Source organism: Pan troglodytes, chromosome 8 (assembly GCF_028858775.2).
Source record: "Pan troglodytes isolate AG18354 chromosome 8, NHGRI_mPanTro3-v2.0_pri, whole genome shotgun sequence".
Taxonomy (NCBI): Eukaryota; Metazoa; Chordata; class Mammalia; order Primates; family Hominidae; genus Pan; species Pan troglodytes.
Window position 1 is genome coordinate 142,573,510 of NC_072406.2, and position 17,276 is coordinate 142,590,785.

Here is a 17,276-nt window from a genome sequence, read left to right on the forward strand (position 1 = left end):
GCCTTTGGAGCAGGTGGAGGGTGGGGCCGCATAGAGAAGGTGGGCTGGCGATGGGGAAAAGCACATGTTTTGGTTCTGTTGGAGTTTGTGCTCTGCTGAGTAGAATCGGGGAGAGACAGAATCAGGCATTGAAGGCCTGACACACAGTCCTGTTCCCTTGGGGAAAGGGTGCTGAATAGGGCAGAGGCTGTGTCACAGAAGCCCTCAGGAGAAGTCATCCAGAATCCAGGTCCAGAGAGGCCTGGATGGGGAGTGACAGGAAGCAAGGTCAGATGTGGTCTCCAGAGAGGGGATGGGGGAGCCAGGGCTGGCATTTAGGGTGGGAAGGTGGGAAGAGGTGCTGAACCCATGGTGGGGGCAGATCAAGAGGTATCCCCGACTACTAAGTGGGTGCTCCTATCAAGTGCAGATAACCGAGGAAACCATAGCTTTCTTGTTCAAAATGCTCCTGTGTTTCTATGCAGTGGGTTTAGGCCTTGGATAAAACTTAATCTCAGGACATCAGGGCCATGACACAATGGCTAAAAAAAGTAACCATTGAGAGTTACTACTCAACTTTCATCTTAGTAAAGCCTTCGGGTGTCAATTGCCCAAGCTGCTGGTGCCTCTGAATATTTGTAGAGGTCTTGCTAAGTCTACTGAATTGGAATTATTCCTGTCCCTCACCAAGCTGTGGTCTCCTGGAGGGAGGGGCCCCTGTCCTGGCCACCCATTGTTCTCTGCCACCCACACAGTCCCGGGCACTGAAGGGTTAGGTGCTCACACACTGTTGGTGGATGAGTGCGATTCATGAGACATCCTGCTTGGGAATCTGCTCCAAAATAAGCTCATGGAAAAAAAAAATCTGAAGAATAGTAATATTGACACTGTTTCGTATCTTCTGTGCTTCACAACATTGGGCAATGTTGTGTGTCCTACTGTAGGAAAAATAGACATTTATTCAAGGTATTGACTTCCTGCAAAATCCAGTTCCATCATTTTATGTAATGAATGAGATCACACTCCGTATCCTCCAAAATATTACATATTACAGCCTTACCGTGCTGATAACTGTAATCAGGGGTGAAAGCGGCTTAATAATCTATTGTGTGCACAGCCAGTGGATAAAAAGCTGTGATTCCAATATTGTTGATGTGTGTGGAAAAGCTTTTCCAGCCAGGTTTGAAGGTTCATCAGCTGAGGAAAGAGAGTATTAGCTGGAAGGAAGAATGAGAAGGCAGCGGTGTTCCCACTAAAGCCCAAAGGCTTCCTGTATCTGCAGCCCCGGTAGAAACCTACACAGAGTATCAGGCAACTAGAGGTCTGAGGAGGGCAGAATGTTTACGGAGGCAACTTAGAAACAGGCCTCAGCTTTCTTGAAAAGCCCTGAACAGTGATGCCCAAAGTTGTGCCATGCTCTGCCTTCCAGAGTCTTTTTTGCCCTCCTGCATCATTCCTGTGTCCAAATAGGCAAGTTTTCCAGGGAGCTGAGCTCTGGGTAGGTGATCACAGAAACTGAGAACTGAATGCTTGGGGGATTCAGAGAAAAGTCAACATGAGCTGGTAAGGAAGGTGGACATAACATGTCACCCACATTCGGAAGTTTCATCTCAGCAGTACGAAACTGCAGGCTAAAAAAGATAGGAAAAGAATTAAACCCTCTCAATAATTTAAACAGTTTTTAATCTTTGTTTAAAAGTTCACTTCTAGGCCTGAGCCTGAGAAGCTTACTATCTAAGGAATCCCCCCAGAAGGCCTTCACCTTGAGGAATGTTTACTTCCAGCACCGTCGGGTCTTCCCAGCCAAAGACCCTGCGGCCTCTGCAGCTGATTTTGCTGCTGGACTACCCGCTGCCTCTTTGTTGGCCAAGTGCTCAGGGTGTTGTGTGCTTGAGCTGTAGAGTCCAAATATCTGAAGACAAAATAACTTTCCACTTTTTCTGTCTATTTTCATACATAAACAAACTGCCCTTTAATGAGTGACACTTCAGGGGTCAAATGAAAAACTATTTCAGATATGTTAGAAAAGGGTTGCATGCAAATCAGAACCTAAATTGCAGCGTTCACAGATGCAACGTGGTCGTGATTGGAAATCTTGACTACACTCGATTCGTTAAGCAGAGGTGATGCCCAATATTTATCTGCACGTTATTTGTAGAACTGCAATAGATGTTTACAATGCGATGAAAATGTGATTTTTTAAAAATTTTTGTTAATGGGTAAGTATGTCACCCACGGTGTGTGCTTACACTGTGATCTATAGAATTTAAAAAGTGCAGTTTGCCTTCTTTGGATGCCTCAGGCTGCTCTTCTGTGCACCCAGCGTGCTATGTGAACACCTCTGTGTGTCTGGGTGGAGAGAGGACATGGGTGAGGAGAGGCAGGGACGACAATGCCAGGAGCCCTGTGTCTGGAGTCAGAGTCTGTACAAAGAGCCCTGCACCTGCTTCTCTCCTTGAGCTGAACAGGTGAGGAGGATCTCATAGAGCACAGATTCCTTGTGTTTGAGAATGAAAATCGCTTCGCTAGAACTTCCATGCACGATGGGTGAGGAGGCCCCTGCTGTATTTTGAGTGGAAGTGGGAGCATGAGCTGGAGGCTGGGGATGTGGGAAGACCTGAAGCCCACAGCCCACGGGCTCTGTGATCACTGCCACATCCTTCATCTCTGAGTCTGGCTAGGACAGGGGCATTGAGTTTTGTTCCCCTAGCCTCTCTGTGTTTGTTTTGGTCATCTGGGGCAGGGATGAAGGCCATTTCCTGAGGCAGGTGTTTCAGGCAGGAGGATTAAATGAGCTCCGCTCATCTCTGCAGAACGCTGAGCACCGCGTCCAGCACGTTGTAGGTGCTCATTAAGTGTTAGCTATTACCTTTACCAGAACTTAAAGGCCATTGGAGTTTTCAATGCCACAGTGAGACATAAAGACAGTGACATGCGGATCCTGTCCCTGCACACCCTGGCTGAGATCAGGCATCTCTTCCAGTGTGGCCTCCTGGGCCTGGGAATTTGGTTAAAGAGGGTGGCTTTTTCAGACACAGGGCTCTTTCTTCCAGCAATGGTCTTTAGTTCAGTTTAAGACCACCCATTTAAGCTGGCACTGCCAGCGGGTCATGCCAATCTGTCTCTGCCAACCCTTTTGGTTGTAGATGATGGCAAGTTTGGAAATAAGCCAAGGACCCTGTGCACTGGCCCTGCTCAAGGCAGCTCAGCTGCACTGGCCCGGTCATGTGAGAGCAGAGGATGGCTCTAGAAAAGGTGGCCACGGGCTGGTGGCCTCAGTGGAACCAGGGCACCAGCCATGGGGAAGGGAAGCAAGAGTGGGTGAGGGGATTGGGGTCACCCAATCTGGTTACACCTCTCCTACCGATCGTGGCCCCAGGCCCTTTCCTATTCTCTGCCCCATTTCATCACCACGTTTCTCTAAGGAGGCACCTCTACTCCCTGCCTTCACATTCTCTTTCCCATCCTGTGAAAGAAAGCATGGGTTCTCCCTGCCCAACTGACTGCCTGCCCAAGGCGCCCTCCACAGAGCTGACCCATCACAGCCTCTCCACATGGTTGGCTTCTTGGCTGCTTCTGTGTTGATGACCCCTAACCTGTGCTCTCAGTAAATGCCAGACCTGTGCCAGCGCCGACAATATCAGCTCCTAGTTACCCACACTGAGGACCTCTAATGCTCACTTTGCCCTTGAGACACCAATACCTTCTCTCCATGTTTGGGATGGGATCCCTGAGGCTGAAGGGTGGCATGGCAGAGTGGCAGCCCAGACCGACGCGGAGACCAAGGTTCTTTCGTGCACTACCAGGTGTCCACCTTGCTGCCACCTGCAGCTGACATCGCTGCCTGCTCTGATCTTGACTGACACGCCACGTCTAAGACTAAACTCACCCAGCTTCCCCCGAGCCCACTGCATCCTGAATTTGCTGCATGTGTCCAGGCTTCCCCTAGCCACTCTCTACTCATTCCATGCAATCATTATCCAAATACTTTGGGTTTCACCTCTGCCCGTTCCAGCATTTCACTTTCACCCCTCCACTCTAGTTGAGGCCTTCTTTACCCTTCTCCCTCTTTCTTTCTTTTAATTCAAACGCCAAGTCTGACGTTGATGCCAGTGGGAATGCATTTGACCTCTGTCTACAGCGTGGCCAGTATCAGCTGCACTGGCTGTTTCAAGAACTGCCACATCACACCTCTGCTCCACTCTGTATCCTCAGCCAACCCCGACTGGACCCTCTGAACAGGCGGGATCTCTGTACCCAGTATCTTTACATCTCAAGGTAAGCTGGAAATCCCCGAAACTTCATGGACTCTCACAAAAGATAAGGTTCCTTAAAGGTAAACATCGTGAACCTGCCTCTCACCTTACCTGTTAACCTTATTGGGACACAAGGAGGCAGAATTGGGAGGAGACTGGACAGGAAATCATACTATGAGGACCTACAAAATATTTATGGATGTTAAAATGCTTAGGATCGGCCCGGTGCGGTGGCTCATGCTTGTAATCCCAGGACTTTGAAAGGCCGGGGTGGGCGGATCACCTGAGGTCAGGAGTTCGAGACCAGCCTGGCCAACATGGTGAAACCCAGTCTCTACTAATAATACAAAAAATTAGCCAGGCGTGCTGGCAGGCACCTGTAATCCCAGCTACTTGGGAGGCTGAGGCAGGAGGATTGCTTGAACCTGGGAGGCCGAGGTTTCAGTGTGCAGAGATCACGCCATTGCACTTCAGCCTGGGCAACAGGAGTGAGACTTCATCTCAAAAAAAAAAAAATGCTTAGGATCCATGCTGGTCACAGTTGTTCATATGGTATGACCCATGTGTCACAAGGCTGAGGAAATCTCTTTTATGTTTTTATAAACAACCTCAATCTCATTGTTTATAAACCTAAGTGGTCAGATCAAAAGTTTCCAATGATTTCCAGGTTTCTAAAGAGAGTTTTTCCTCCATGTGGAATCCAGCTTCTCCTTGTCCTCTCTATCTCATTTGGTTTCCACTTTGACCTCTTTAAGTCCAGCCTCATGCTGCCTTCTACGAAGCTCTCCCTGACGCCCCTCCACCAGAAACTCATGGGGAAACTCCCGTTTTGCTTGGGAGCCCCCATTGCAGCCTTTCCCACAGAAGCCTGTACCCCTCCTACGCCTGGGAGGTAAGTCCACATCCACCTTTGGATCTGCAGCCCCTGGACACTGTGCCTGGCAGAGTCTGTGCTGTAGGAGAGCATTTGCAGGTGGAGAGGGGCTGGTTGGTGTCTAAACAATGTCCACAGAGACCCGGGCTGGCTAGAGAAGAGTTTCGTGCTCTCTGTATGCCCTCAGGATCTTGTGTAGATGGTTCTTTTTCTTGTTAATCCCTAGATGTTAGATGAGTAGAAATATGCAGCACAATGCAAATAAAGCGAGAAGCATCTTTCTTAATTAAATTTGAAATGCCGGTAATTATCCATATTATTAAAGCAAATCGAATCTACCTTATATTGCTGACAGGATTAGTGTTTGGAGGTTGGTACTTCCTGACTTACAATGGTTTAAAGCACATAAAAATTTCAGCCCAAACAACATCAAATGTCTTCTGAGCTTTCACTGCCCAGAAGTGTCTACTTCAAAGCAGGGGCTGAGAAATTTTTTACCGATTTGACACATGTGTGCCAACTTGCAGGCACTGCAGATGTCCTGGTTGGAGCTCAAGGGAGCTGTGGAGCTGTGGTTTTGGTCAGAAGCAGATGGAAGTCTGCAGGGTCTATATAGTACTAGCGAGAGCTGCCTGCCTGCATGGTGGGGCGTTTCACCTCTTGGCAAAGCTGCAGCAGACGTTGGCTTCAGAGCAGGTGGGCCAGGAGAGGAGCTGTGGCCAGAAAGCCATTGCCAAGGAAGGGTCTGGGGCTCATAGGGTGCCACAGATACCCACACCTGGTCAGTTTGTCACAAAGAAGCAGGTGTGAGTGATGCAAAGCCTTGTAACTTTAGAGGTCAAGCCCCAGGGAGAAGTCAACCGTGGATATTTGGAAATGCTAGTGTTTGCTCATTCATGCCTTTTCTGAAGGGAATTGGAAAACAGATTATTCTGATAGTTTAGGCCTGTATTAATCTGTTTTCACACTGCTATAAAGAACTATCTGAGACTGGATAATTTATTAAAAAAGAGGTGCAATTGACTCTCAGTTCTGAAAGCTTAAGAGGAAGCATGACTGGGAGGCCTCAGGAAACTTACAATCATGGCGGAAGGCGAAGGGGAAGCAAGGACCTTCTTCACATGGTGTCAGGAGAGAGAGAGAGCAAGTGAAGGGGGAAGTGCCACACACTTTTAAACCATCAGCCTTGGTGAGAACTCACTCACTATCACAAGAACAGCAAGGGGGAAATCCACCCCATGATCCAATCACCTCCCACCAGGCTCCTCCTCCAATTTGACGTGAGATTTGGGCGGGGACAGAAAACCAAACCATATCAAGGCTCAAAGTGAAATAAAGATGCCTACCTGTAGAAAATTAAACAAATATAACAGTTTTTTGAAACTTGGATTCTCTGGATCATCTCTTCATTTTGTTCAGTGTGTCGGGGGGGGGGTGTGTGTGTGTGTGAAGTGTCTACAATTATCTAATCAACCTTTAAAAACCAATATATTTCTGGTAAAATATTTCTAAAATCTTTTTATTGTCAGTAAATTATATAAGTTTTTTATATGTAAAAATCTGGCACATTCCAGATTTAAATTAAATGATTTATATATTGACATAGTCTTAGTTTTTAGAAATTTTCTCAGGGCAAAGCAGTATTTGAGTGGGAAAACTCAATGTCTGGCAAAATAAAAAAAATAAAGCTTACACAGTTTTTAAGCATACAGATTGAAATAGCACTTTGAGTGCAATAAATTAATTTCAATGTGTTATAACAGCATGCGACTCTTGCCAGCTAATGGATAAAGTGGTTCAGTCCACAGTTTGGCCCAGCTCTCTAAGGACCCGGGTGTGCTCAAAGGCATGGCCAGCACTTTGTGGATTCTTCCATCTCAGCTGCCCGTCTTCTTTGTGACTCTCTGTATCTACAGAAATCTTGGAGAACAAGGTGCTCTCGAGAAAAAACTTGACCCCATTCTGATTAGGTGGTGGCCTTGCCTTTGCCCTCACCCTTGCTTTGGCCCTTCCCTGCAGACAGTCAGGCAACTGGGTCCAGGCTTGGTTCTTTTGGGGGAGGAGAGGTGAAAAGAAGGGACAAGGGAGTATGGAGGCTTTGTGGGCTTTGGTGTAGCTCCAGCCCAAATGAGGGGAAGAGTTGTAGAAGGAGGAAGTGCAACTCAGGGAGTGGGACAAGAGGAGCTTCTCCTAGACCAGCTCATGAGATGTCCCTGGGAGGGAGAAAACTGGGTGCTCCTGGGAGGCATGGCCTGGATTTGGCTTCCCAGAAAGTCTGCATGGAGGGTTGAAGACGTAGAGAGGGATGGCTCTGGGTGCTCCTTGGGAGATGACAGAAGGCCACTGGGAGCCCCAGCAGAAGGTGCTGCATCCCACACAAGACATGGGAGCGACAGGAGTTGCCTGCCTCGAAGGGGCCTTGATGATAGGAAGAGTCAACTCTGGGTGATGCCCTGGTGGGCGGGTTGAACTGTGTTTCCTCCACTCTCTGCCGTCTCTCCCCTCCACTCCCCCTCTCCGTTCCTGACTGTGAAATGTTAGAATGTGACTTTGTTTCAAAACAGGGTCTTTGCAGATGTAGTTAGTTAAGATGAGGTCAAATGGCATTGGCGTGGACTGTAAATCTGGAGTCCTTATGAGAAGAAGAGATGGCACACCAAAAACAAGCTCCTGTGGCCATGGAGGCAGAGACTGCAGTGACGCGGCTACAAGCCCAGGAACCCTGGGAGCCACCAGATGCTGGAAGAGGCCAGAAAGTATCGGTCCCCAGAGCTTCTGGTGGGAACATGGCCCTGCTGATACCATGATGCTGTAAGAGAACAAATTTCTGATTTAAGTCACACAGTGTGTGGTACTTTGTTACAGAGGCCACAGGAAGCTGGTACACCTGCCATACCAGGTGCTAACATACTTCCTGAAACCGTAATGACAGGTGTTTGGTAGAAAGAAAAAGTTCCCAGCAATGACTGAGGTGGAATTGTGATAGGGTGGGGCTGGGCTGGGCCTCAGAATTCATATTGATGCATCTTGTACATCTGAGTTTGTCCAATCTGATTTGTGATTGGTTGGAAGTTCTTCCACTCGTTTTTGTTTTCTTTTTTTTTTTAATTTTCAAAATACTTATTTTTTTTTTAGAACAGTTTAGGTTCACAGCAAAATTGAGAGGAAAGTAGAGATATTGCCCGTGTGCCCCCTACCCCTAAACATCCACAGCCTCTCCTATTATTAACATGCCCCGCCTGAGTGATACCTTTGTTTTTTTTTGTTTTGTTTTTTCATTTTTTTTTAAATTTTACTTTTAAGTTCTGGGATACATGTGCTGAACATGAAGGTTTGTTACATAGGTATACATGTGCCATGGTGGTTTGCTGCACCTATCAACCTGTCATCTAGGTTTTAAGCACCTCATGCATTAGGTATTTGTCCTAATACTCTCCCTCCCCTTTCCCTCCACCCCCAGACAGGCCCTGGTGTGTGATGTTCCCTTCCCTGTGTCTATAGTTCTCATTGTTCAACTCCCACTTATGAGTGAGAACATGTGGTGTTTGGTTTTCTGTTCCCGTGTTAGTTTACTGAGAATGATGGTTTCCAGCTTCATCCGTGTCCCTCCAAAGGACATGAACTCATGCTTTTTTATGGCTGCATAGTATTCCATGGTGTAAAACACACACTGTTGATTCTGTGAGCTCATTTTCAAGGGACTGATTTTTAGTTAACGCTTATAACTTCTTTTTTATTTATTTTTATTTTTATTTTTATTATACTTTAAGTTTTAGGGTACATGTGCACATTGTGCAGGTTAGTTACATATGTATACATGTGCCATGCTGGTGCGCTGCACCCACTAACTCGTCATCTAGCATTAGGTATATCTCCCGATGCTATCCCTCCCCCCTCCCCCCACCCCACAACAGTCCCCAGAGTGTGATATTCCCCTTCCTGTGTCCATGTGATCTCATTGTTCAATTCCCACCTATGAGTGAGAATATGCGGTGTTTGGTTTTTTGTTCTTGTGATAGTTTACTGAGAATGATGGTTTCCAATTTCATCCATGTCCCTACAAAGGACATGAACTCATCATTTTTTATGGCTGCATAGTATTCCATGGTGTATATGTGCCACATTTTCTTAATCCAGTCTATCATTGTTGGACATTTGGGTTGGTTCCAAGTCTTTGCTATTGTGAATAATGCCACAATAAACATACGTGTGCATGTGTCTTTATAGCAACATGATTTATAGTCCTTTGGGTATATACCCAGTAATGGGATGGCTGGGTCAAATGGTATTTCCAGTTCTAGATCCCTGAGGAATCGCCACACTGACTTCCACAATGGTTGAACTAGTTTACAGTCCCACCAACAGTGTAAAAGTGTTCCTATTTCTCCACATCCTCTCCAGCACCTGTTGTTTCCTGACTTTTGAATGATTGCCATTCTAACTGGTGTGAGACGGTATCTCATTGTGGTTTTGATTTGCATTTCTCTGATGGCCAGTGATGGTGAGCATTTTTTCATGTGTTTTTTGGCTGCATAAATGTCTTCTTTTGAGAAGTGTCTGTTCATGTCCTTCGCCCACTTTTTGATGGGGTTGTTTGTTTTTTTCTTGTAAATTTGTTTCAGTTCATTGTAGATTCTGGATATTAGCCCTTTGTCAGATGAGTAGGTTGCGAAAATTTTCTCCCATTTTGTAGGTTGCCTGTTCACTCTGATGGTAGTTTCTTTTGCTGTGCAGAAGCTCTTTAGTTTAATTAGATCCCATTTGTCAATTTTGTCTTTTGTTGCCATTGCTTTTGGTGTTTTAGACATGAAGTCCTTGCCCATGCCTGTGTCCTGAATGGTAATGCCTAGGTTTTCTTCTAGGGTTTTTATGGTTTTAGGTCTAACGTTTAAGTCTTTAATCCATCTTGAATTGATTTTTGTATAAGGTGTAAGGAAGGGATCCAGTTTCAGCTTTCTACATATGGCTAGCCAGTTTTCCCAGCACCATTTATTAAATAGGGAATCCTTTCCCCATTGCTTGTTTTTCTCAGGTTTGTCAAAGATCAGATAGTTGTAGATATGTGGCGTTATTTCTGAGGGCTCTGTTCTGTTCCATTGATCTATATCTCTGTTTTGGTACCAGTACCATGCTGTTTTGGTTACTGTAGCCTTGTAGTATAGTTTGAAGTCAGGTAGTGTGATGCGGGCTCTTTTTTGGTTCCATATGAACTTTAAAGTAGTTTTTTCCAATTCTGTGAAGAAAGTCATTGGTAGCTTGATGGGGATGGCATTGAATCTGTAAATTACCTTGGGCAGTATGGCCATTTTCACAATATTGATTCTTCCTACCCATGAGCATGGAATGTTCTTCCATTTGTTTGTATCCTCTTTTATTTCCTTGAGCAGTGGTTTGTAGTTCTCCTTGAAGAGGTCCTTCACATCCCTTGTAAGTTGGATTCCTAGGTATTTTATTCTCTTTGAAGCAATTGTGAATGGGAGTTCACTCATGATTTGGCTCTCTGTTTGTCTGTTGTTGGTGTATAAGAATGCTTGTGATTTTTGTACATTGATTTTGTATCCTGAGACTTTGCTGAAGTTGCTTATCAGCTTAAGGAGATTTTGGGCTGAGACAATGGGGTTTTCTAGATATACAATCATGTCGTCTGCAAACAGGGACAATTTGACTTCCTCTTTTCCTAATTGAATACCCTTTATTTCCTTCTCCTGCCTAATTGCCCTGGCCAGAACTTCCAACACTATGTTGAACAGGAGTGGTGAGAGAGGGCATCCCTGTGCCAGTTTTCAAAGGGAATGCTTCCAGTTTTTGCCCATTCAGTATGATATTGGCTGTGGGTTTGTCATAGATAGCTCTTATTATTTTGAAATACATCCCATCAATACCTAATTTATTGAGAGTTTTTAGCATGAAGGGTTGTTGAATTTTGTCAAAGGCTTTTTCTGCATCTATTGAGATAATCATGTGGTTTTTGTCTTTGGCTCTGTTTATATGCTGGATTACATTTATTGATTTGCGTATATTGAACCAGCCTTGCATCCCAGGGATGAAGCCCACTTGATCATGGTGGATAAGCTTTTTGATGTGCTGCTGGATTCGGTTTGCTAGTATTTTATTGAGGATTTTTGCATCAATGTTCATCAAGGATATTGGTCTAAAATTCTCTTTTTTTGTTGTGTCTCTGCCTGGCTTTGGTATCAGAATGATGCTGGCCTCATAAAATGAGTTAGGGAGTATTCCCTCTTTTTCTATTGATTGGAATAGTTACAGAAGGAATGGTACCAGTTCCTCCTTGTACCTCTGGTAGAATTCGGCTGTGAATCCATCTGGTCCTGGACTCTTTTTGGTTGGTAAGCTATTGATTATTGCCACAATTTCAGCTCCTGTTATTGGTCTATTCAGAGATTCAACTTCTTCCTGGTTTCGTCTTAGGAGAGTGTATGTGTCCAGGAATTTATCCATTTCTTCTAGATTTTCTAGTTTATTTGCATAGAGGTGTTTGTAGTATTCTCTGATGGTAGTTTGTATTTCTGTGGGATTGGTGGTGAAATCCCCTTTATCATTTTTTATTGTGTCTATTTGATTCTTCTCTCTCTTTTTCTTTATTAGTCTTGCTAGCGGTCTATCAATTTTGTTGATCCTTTCAAAAAACCAGCTCCTGGATTCATTAATTTTTTGAAGGGTTTTTTGTGTCTCTGTTTCCTTCAGTTCTGCTCTGATTTTAGTTATTTCTTGCCTTCTGCTAGCTTTTGAATGTGTTTGCTCTTGCTTTTCTAGTTCTTTTAATTGTGATGTTAGGGTGTCAATTTTGGATCTTTCCTGCTTTCTCTTGTGGGCATTTAGTGCTATAAATTTCCCTCTACACACTGCTTTGAATGCGTCCCAGAGATTCTGGTATGTTGTGTCTTTGTTCTCATTGGTTTCAAAGAACATCTTTATTTCTGCCTTCATTTCGTTATGTACCCAGTAGTCATTCAGGAGCAGGTTGTTCAGTTTCCATGTAGTTGAGCGGTTTTTAGTGAGATTCTTAACCCTGAGTTCCAGTTTGATTGCACTGTGGTCTGAGAGATAGTTTGTGATAATTTCTGTTCTTTTACATTTGCTGAGGAGAACTTTACTTCCCAGTATGTGGTCAATTTTGGAATAGGTGTGGTGTGGTGCTGAAAAAAATGTATATTCTGTTGATTTGGGGTGCAGAGTTCTGTAGATGTCTATTAGGTCTGCTTGGTGCAGAGCTGAGTTCAATTCCTGGGTATCCTTGTTGACTTTCTGTCTTGTTGATCTGTCTAATGTTGACAGTGGGGTGTTAAAGTCTCCCATTATTAATGTGTGGGAGTCTAAGTCTCTTTGTAGGTCACTCAGGACTTGCTTTATGAATCTTGGTGCTCCTGTATTGGGTGCATATATATTTAGGATAGATAGCTCTTCTTGCTGAATTGATCCCTTTACCATTATGTAATGGCCTTCTTTGTCTCTTTTGATCTTTGTTGGTTTAAAGTCTGTTTTATCAGAGACTAGGATTGCAACCCCTGCCTTTTTTTGTTTTCCATTTGCTTGGTAGATCTTCCTCCATCCTTTTATTTTGAGCCTATGTGTGTCTCTGCACGTGAGATGGGTTTCCTGAATACAGCACACTGATGGGTCTTGACTCTTCATCCAATTTGCCAGTCTGTGTCTTTTAATTGGAGCATTTAGTCCATTTACATTTAAAGTCAATATTGTTATGTGTGAATTTGATCCTGTCATTATGATGTTAGCTGGTTATTTTGCTCGTTAGTTGATGCAGTTTCTTCCTAGTCTCGATGGTCTTTACATTTTGGCATGATTTTGCAGCAGCTGGTACCGGTTGTTCCTTTCCATGTTTAGTGCTTCCTTCAGGAGCTCTTGTAAGGCAGGCCTGGTGATGACAAAATCTCTCAGCATTTGCTTGTCTGTAAAGTATTTTATTTCTCCTTCACTTATGAAGCTTAGTTTGGCTGGATATGAAATTCTGGGTTGAAAATTCTTTTCTTTAAAAATGTTGAATATTGGCCCCCACTCTCTTCTGGCTTATAGGGTTTCTGCCAAGAGATCCGCTGTTAGTCTGATGGACTTCCCTTTGAGGGTAACCCGACCTTTCTCTCTGGCTGCCCTTAACATTTTTTCCTTCATTTCAACTTTGGTGAATCTGACAATTATGTGTCTTGGAGTTGCTCTTCTCGAGGAGTATCTTTGTGGCATTCTCTGTATTTCCTGAATCTGAATGTTGGCCTGCCTTGCTAGATTGGGGAAGTTCTCCTGGATAATATCCTGCAGAGTGTTTTCCAACTTGGTTCCATTCTCCCCGTCACTTTCAGGTACACCAATCAGACGTAGATTTGGTCTTTTCACATAGTCCCATATTTCTTGGAGGCTTTGCTCATTTCTTTTTATTCTTTTTTGTCTAAACTTCCCTTCTCACTTCATTTCATTCATTTCATCTTCCATTGCTGATACCCTTTCTTCCAGTTGATCGCATTGGCTCCTGAGGCTTCTGCATTCTTCACGTAGTTCTCAAGCCTTGGTTTTCAGCTCCATCAGCTCCTTTAAGCACTTCTCTGTATTGATTATTCTAGTTATACATTCTTCTAAATTTTTTTCAAAGTTTTCAACTTCTTTGCCTTTGGTTTGAATGTCCTCCCGTAGCTCAGAGTAATTTGATCGTCTGAAGCCTTCTTCTCTCAGCTCGTCAGTCATTCTCCATCCAGCTTTGTTCCGTTGCTGGTGAGGAACTGCGTTCCTTTGGAGGAGGAGAGGTGCTCTGCTTTTTAGAGTTTCCAGTTTTTCTGTTCTGTTTTTTCCCCATCTTTGTGGTTTTATCTACTTTTGGTCTTTGATGATGGTGATGTACAGATGGGTTTTTGGTGTGGATGTCCTTTCTGTTTGTTAGTTTTCCTTCTAACAGACAGGACCCTCAGCTGCAGGTCTGTTGGAGTACCCTGCCGTGTGAGGCGTCAGTGTGCCCCTGCTGGGGGGTGCTTCCCAGTTAGGCTGCTCAGGGGTCAGGGGTCAGGGACCCATTTGAGGAGGCAGTCTGCCCGTTCTCAGATCTCCAGCTGCGTGCTCGGAGAACCACTGCTCTCTTCAAAGCTGTCAGACAGGGACATTTAAGTCTGCAGAGGTTACTGCTGTCTTTTTGTTTGTCTGTGCCCTGCCCCCAGAGGTGGAGCCTACAGAGGCAGGCAGGCCTCCTTGAGCTGTGGTGGGCTCCACCCAGTTGGAGCTTCCAGGCTACTTTGTTTACCTAATCAAGCCTGGGCAATGGCGGGCACCCCTCCCCCAGCCTCGCTGCCTCCTTGCAGTTTGATCTCAGACTGCTGTGCTAGCAATCAGCGAGATTCCGTGGGCGTAGGACCCTCCGAGCCAGGTGTGGGATATAGTCTCGTGGTGCGCCGTTTTTTAAGCCCGTCGGAAAAGCGCAGTATTCGGGTGGGAGTGACCCAATTTTCCAGGTGCTGTCCGTCACCCCTTTCTTTGACTCAGAAAGGGAACTCCCTGACCCCTTGCGCTTCCCAAGTGAGGCAATGCCTCGCCCTGCTTCGGCTCGCGCACGGTGCACGCACCCACTGACCTGCGCCCACTGTCTGGCACTCCCTAGTGAGATGCACCCGGTACCTCAGATGGAAATGCAGAAATCACCCGTCTTGTGCATCGCTCACGCCGGGAGCTGTAGACCGGAGCTGTTCCTATTCGGCCATCTTCGATACCTTTGTTATGACTGATGAGCCTACATTGACACATCATTATCATCCAAGGTCCAAGGTTGTCTTAGTCCCTTTTCTGCTGCTACAACAAGCTATCACAGGCTAGATAGGTGATAAAGACAGGAAATTTCTTTCTCATAGATCTGGAAGCTGGGAAGTCCAAGAGCATGATGCTGGCCTCTGGCAAGGGTTGTCCCATGGTGGGAGGAGAGAAGGCAGAAGCAAGCATGAGACAGAGAGAGCACCAGGGAGTGACTACCTTTTATAACCAATTGCTCTTGTCATAACGAACTCACTCCTATGATAACAACATTAATCCATTCACGAGGCTCCACCCTCAGGACATAGTCACCTCTTAATAGGCCCCACCTCCCAACACTGTTTCTTAAAAAAGTTTGCAATGTATGAATTTGGGGAACACATTGAAACCATGGCAGTAGTTTATGTTTGGGCTCACTTCTGATGCTGCACACACTGTGGGCTTTGAAACCTGTCTAATGACATGCAGCCATCACTACAGTATCACACAGAGTAGCTATCTATTTATCTTCCCTCTACCTCCCCAACTCCTGGCAACCACTGATTTTATCGTAGTCTTCATTGTTTTATCTTTTCCAGTGTCATATCATCACAGTCATACAGTACATAGCCTTTTCAGTTTGACTTCTCTCGCTTAGTAATATGCATTTAAGATTCCTCCATGTCTTTTGTTGGTCTCACAACTCATTTCTGTTGAGCGCTGAATAATATTCCATTGTCTTTAGGTATCACTGTTTATTTATCCATTCACCTACTGAAGGACATTTGGTTACTTCCAAGTTTTGGCGATAATGAATAAAACTTCTATAAACGTGTGTGTAGGTTTTTGTGTGGATATAAGTTTCCAACTTTTTTGGATAAATAGTGATATGGTTTGGATCTGTGTCTCCACCAAGTCTCAAGTCCAATTGTCATCTCCAATGTTGGAGGTGGAGCCTGGTGGGAGGTGGTTGGATCATGGGAGTGAATCCTTCGTGAATAGTTTAGCACCATCCACTTGATGCTGTTCTCATGATGGTGAGTTCGTCCTCACAAGATCTGGTTGTTTAAAACTGTGTGGCCCCTCCCCTCTCTCTCTCTCTCTTGCTGCTCTAGCCACTTGATATGCCGGCTCCCCCTTCACCTTCTGCCATGATTGCAAGTTTCCTAAGACCTCCGCAGAAGCAGATGCCACCATGCTTCCTGTACAGCTTGCAGAACTGTGAGCCAATTAAACCCCTTTTCTTTATAAATCACCCAATCTCGGGTATTTCGTTATAACAAAGGAAGAACAGCCTAACACAAATACCAACCAGTGCAATTGTTGTATGGTATAAGAGTATGTTTAGCTTTGTAGGAGACCACCAAAGTGTTTTCCAAAGTGGCTGTACCATTTTGCATTTCCACCAGCAGTGAATGAGAGGTTCTGTTGCTCCACAACCTCATCAGCATTTGGTGTTGTCAGAGTCCTGGATTTTGGCCATTCTAATAATAGTGTGTAGTGGTCTCTTATTGTTTTAATTTGCGTTTCCTCCTCCCTCTTTCAAAATAGTGTTTTTTCTTTTTCCTTCTGTATGCATCCCTTTAAATCTCTGTGACTTCCCTCTGCTGTTTCTGCTCACTCTCCTCACTGACTGTCCACCAGGGAGATGATGCTGCACAGTGAGCCTTGCCCCTGCCCCTAGACTGCCCTTGCGGCACAGCCTACCCATCATCACTGCAGGGACTGTCAGAAAACTAAACCTGTTGCCATTCCAGCTTGGTAAGGTGAATGTGCCAAGAGCAGGTGAATTTAGAATAAGATTCCTTCTTACCATCTTTAAGAGCCAGGGCTGTTTCCCGTGGGCTCCTGCATAATGAGTTCTCTTCCATGCCCTTCTTACATCCCTTTTCCCCATCTTCAACTGCACATCTTCTGCTGTTCACCTAAAATCTGAGGATGCTCCCCTCTGCTCTGGTATTCTGAAGTTACCTCTGCCTGCCCTGCTACTCCAGGGAGCCTGATAGGGGTCACAGCCTTGACATACCTCCTTAAATGCTTCAGATCAGAGAAGTAAAAAAAAAAGAAAAACAAGACTAAATTGCAAGTCATTTGTTCTTGGCTTGGAGGACTTGCATCTGTGCTAGGCAATGAGGCTTAATAGGATTGCCCCTTGCAGAGGGTGAATGGTTGACTTTGGGTATTCAGAGGTGCTTAGGTGAAGGTCATCATGGTGCTTTCCCTCCTAATAACAGTCTCTTCTTTTCAAAATGTTGAAGAGGCAGCTCTCGAGGACAACCTCCCCGGTTGACCATGGCCTTCCTTCCACAGCCACTTTACTGCAAAACACAGCATGGTGGTGATCATGGGGCATTGGAAGCACTTGTAAAGTAACTGCTGATGGGCAGTAGGGCTGTGGGGTTTGTCTAAGTGCCCCGCCCCAAACCTCT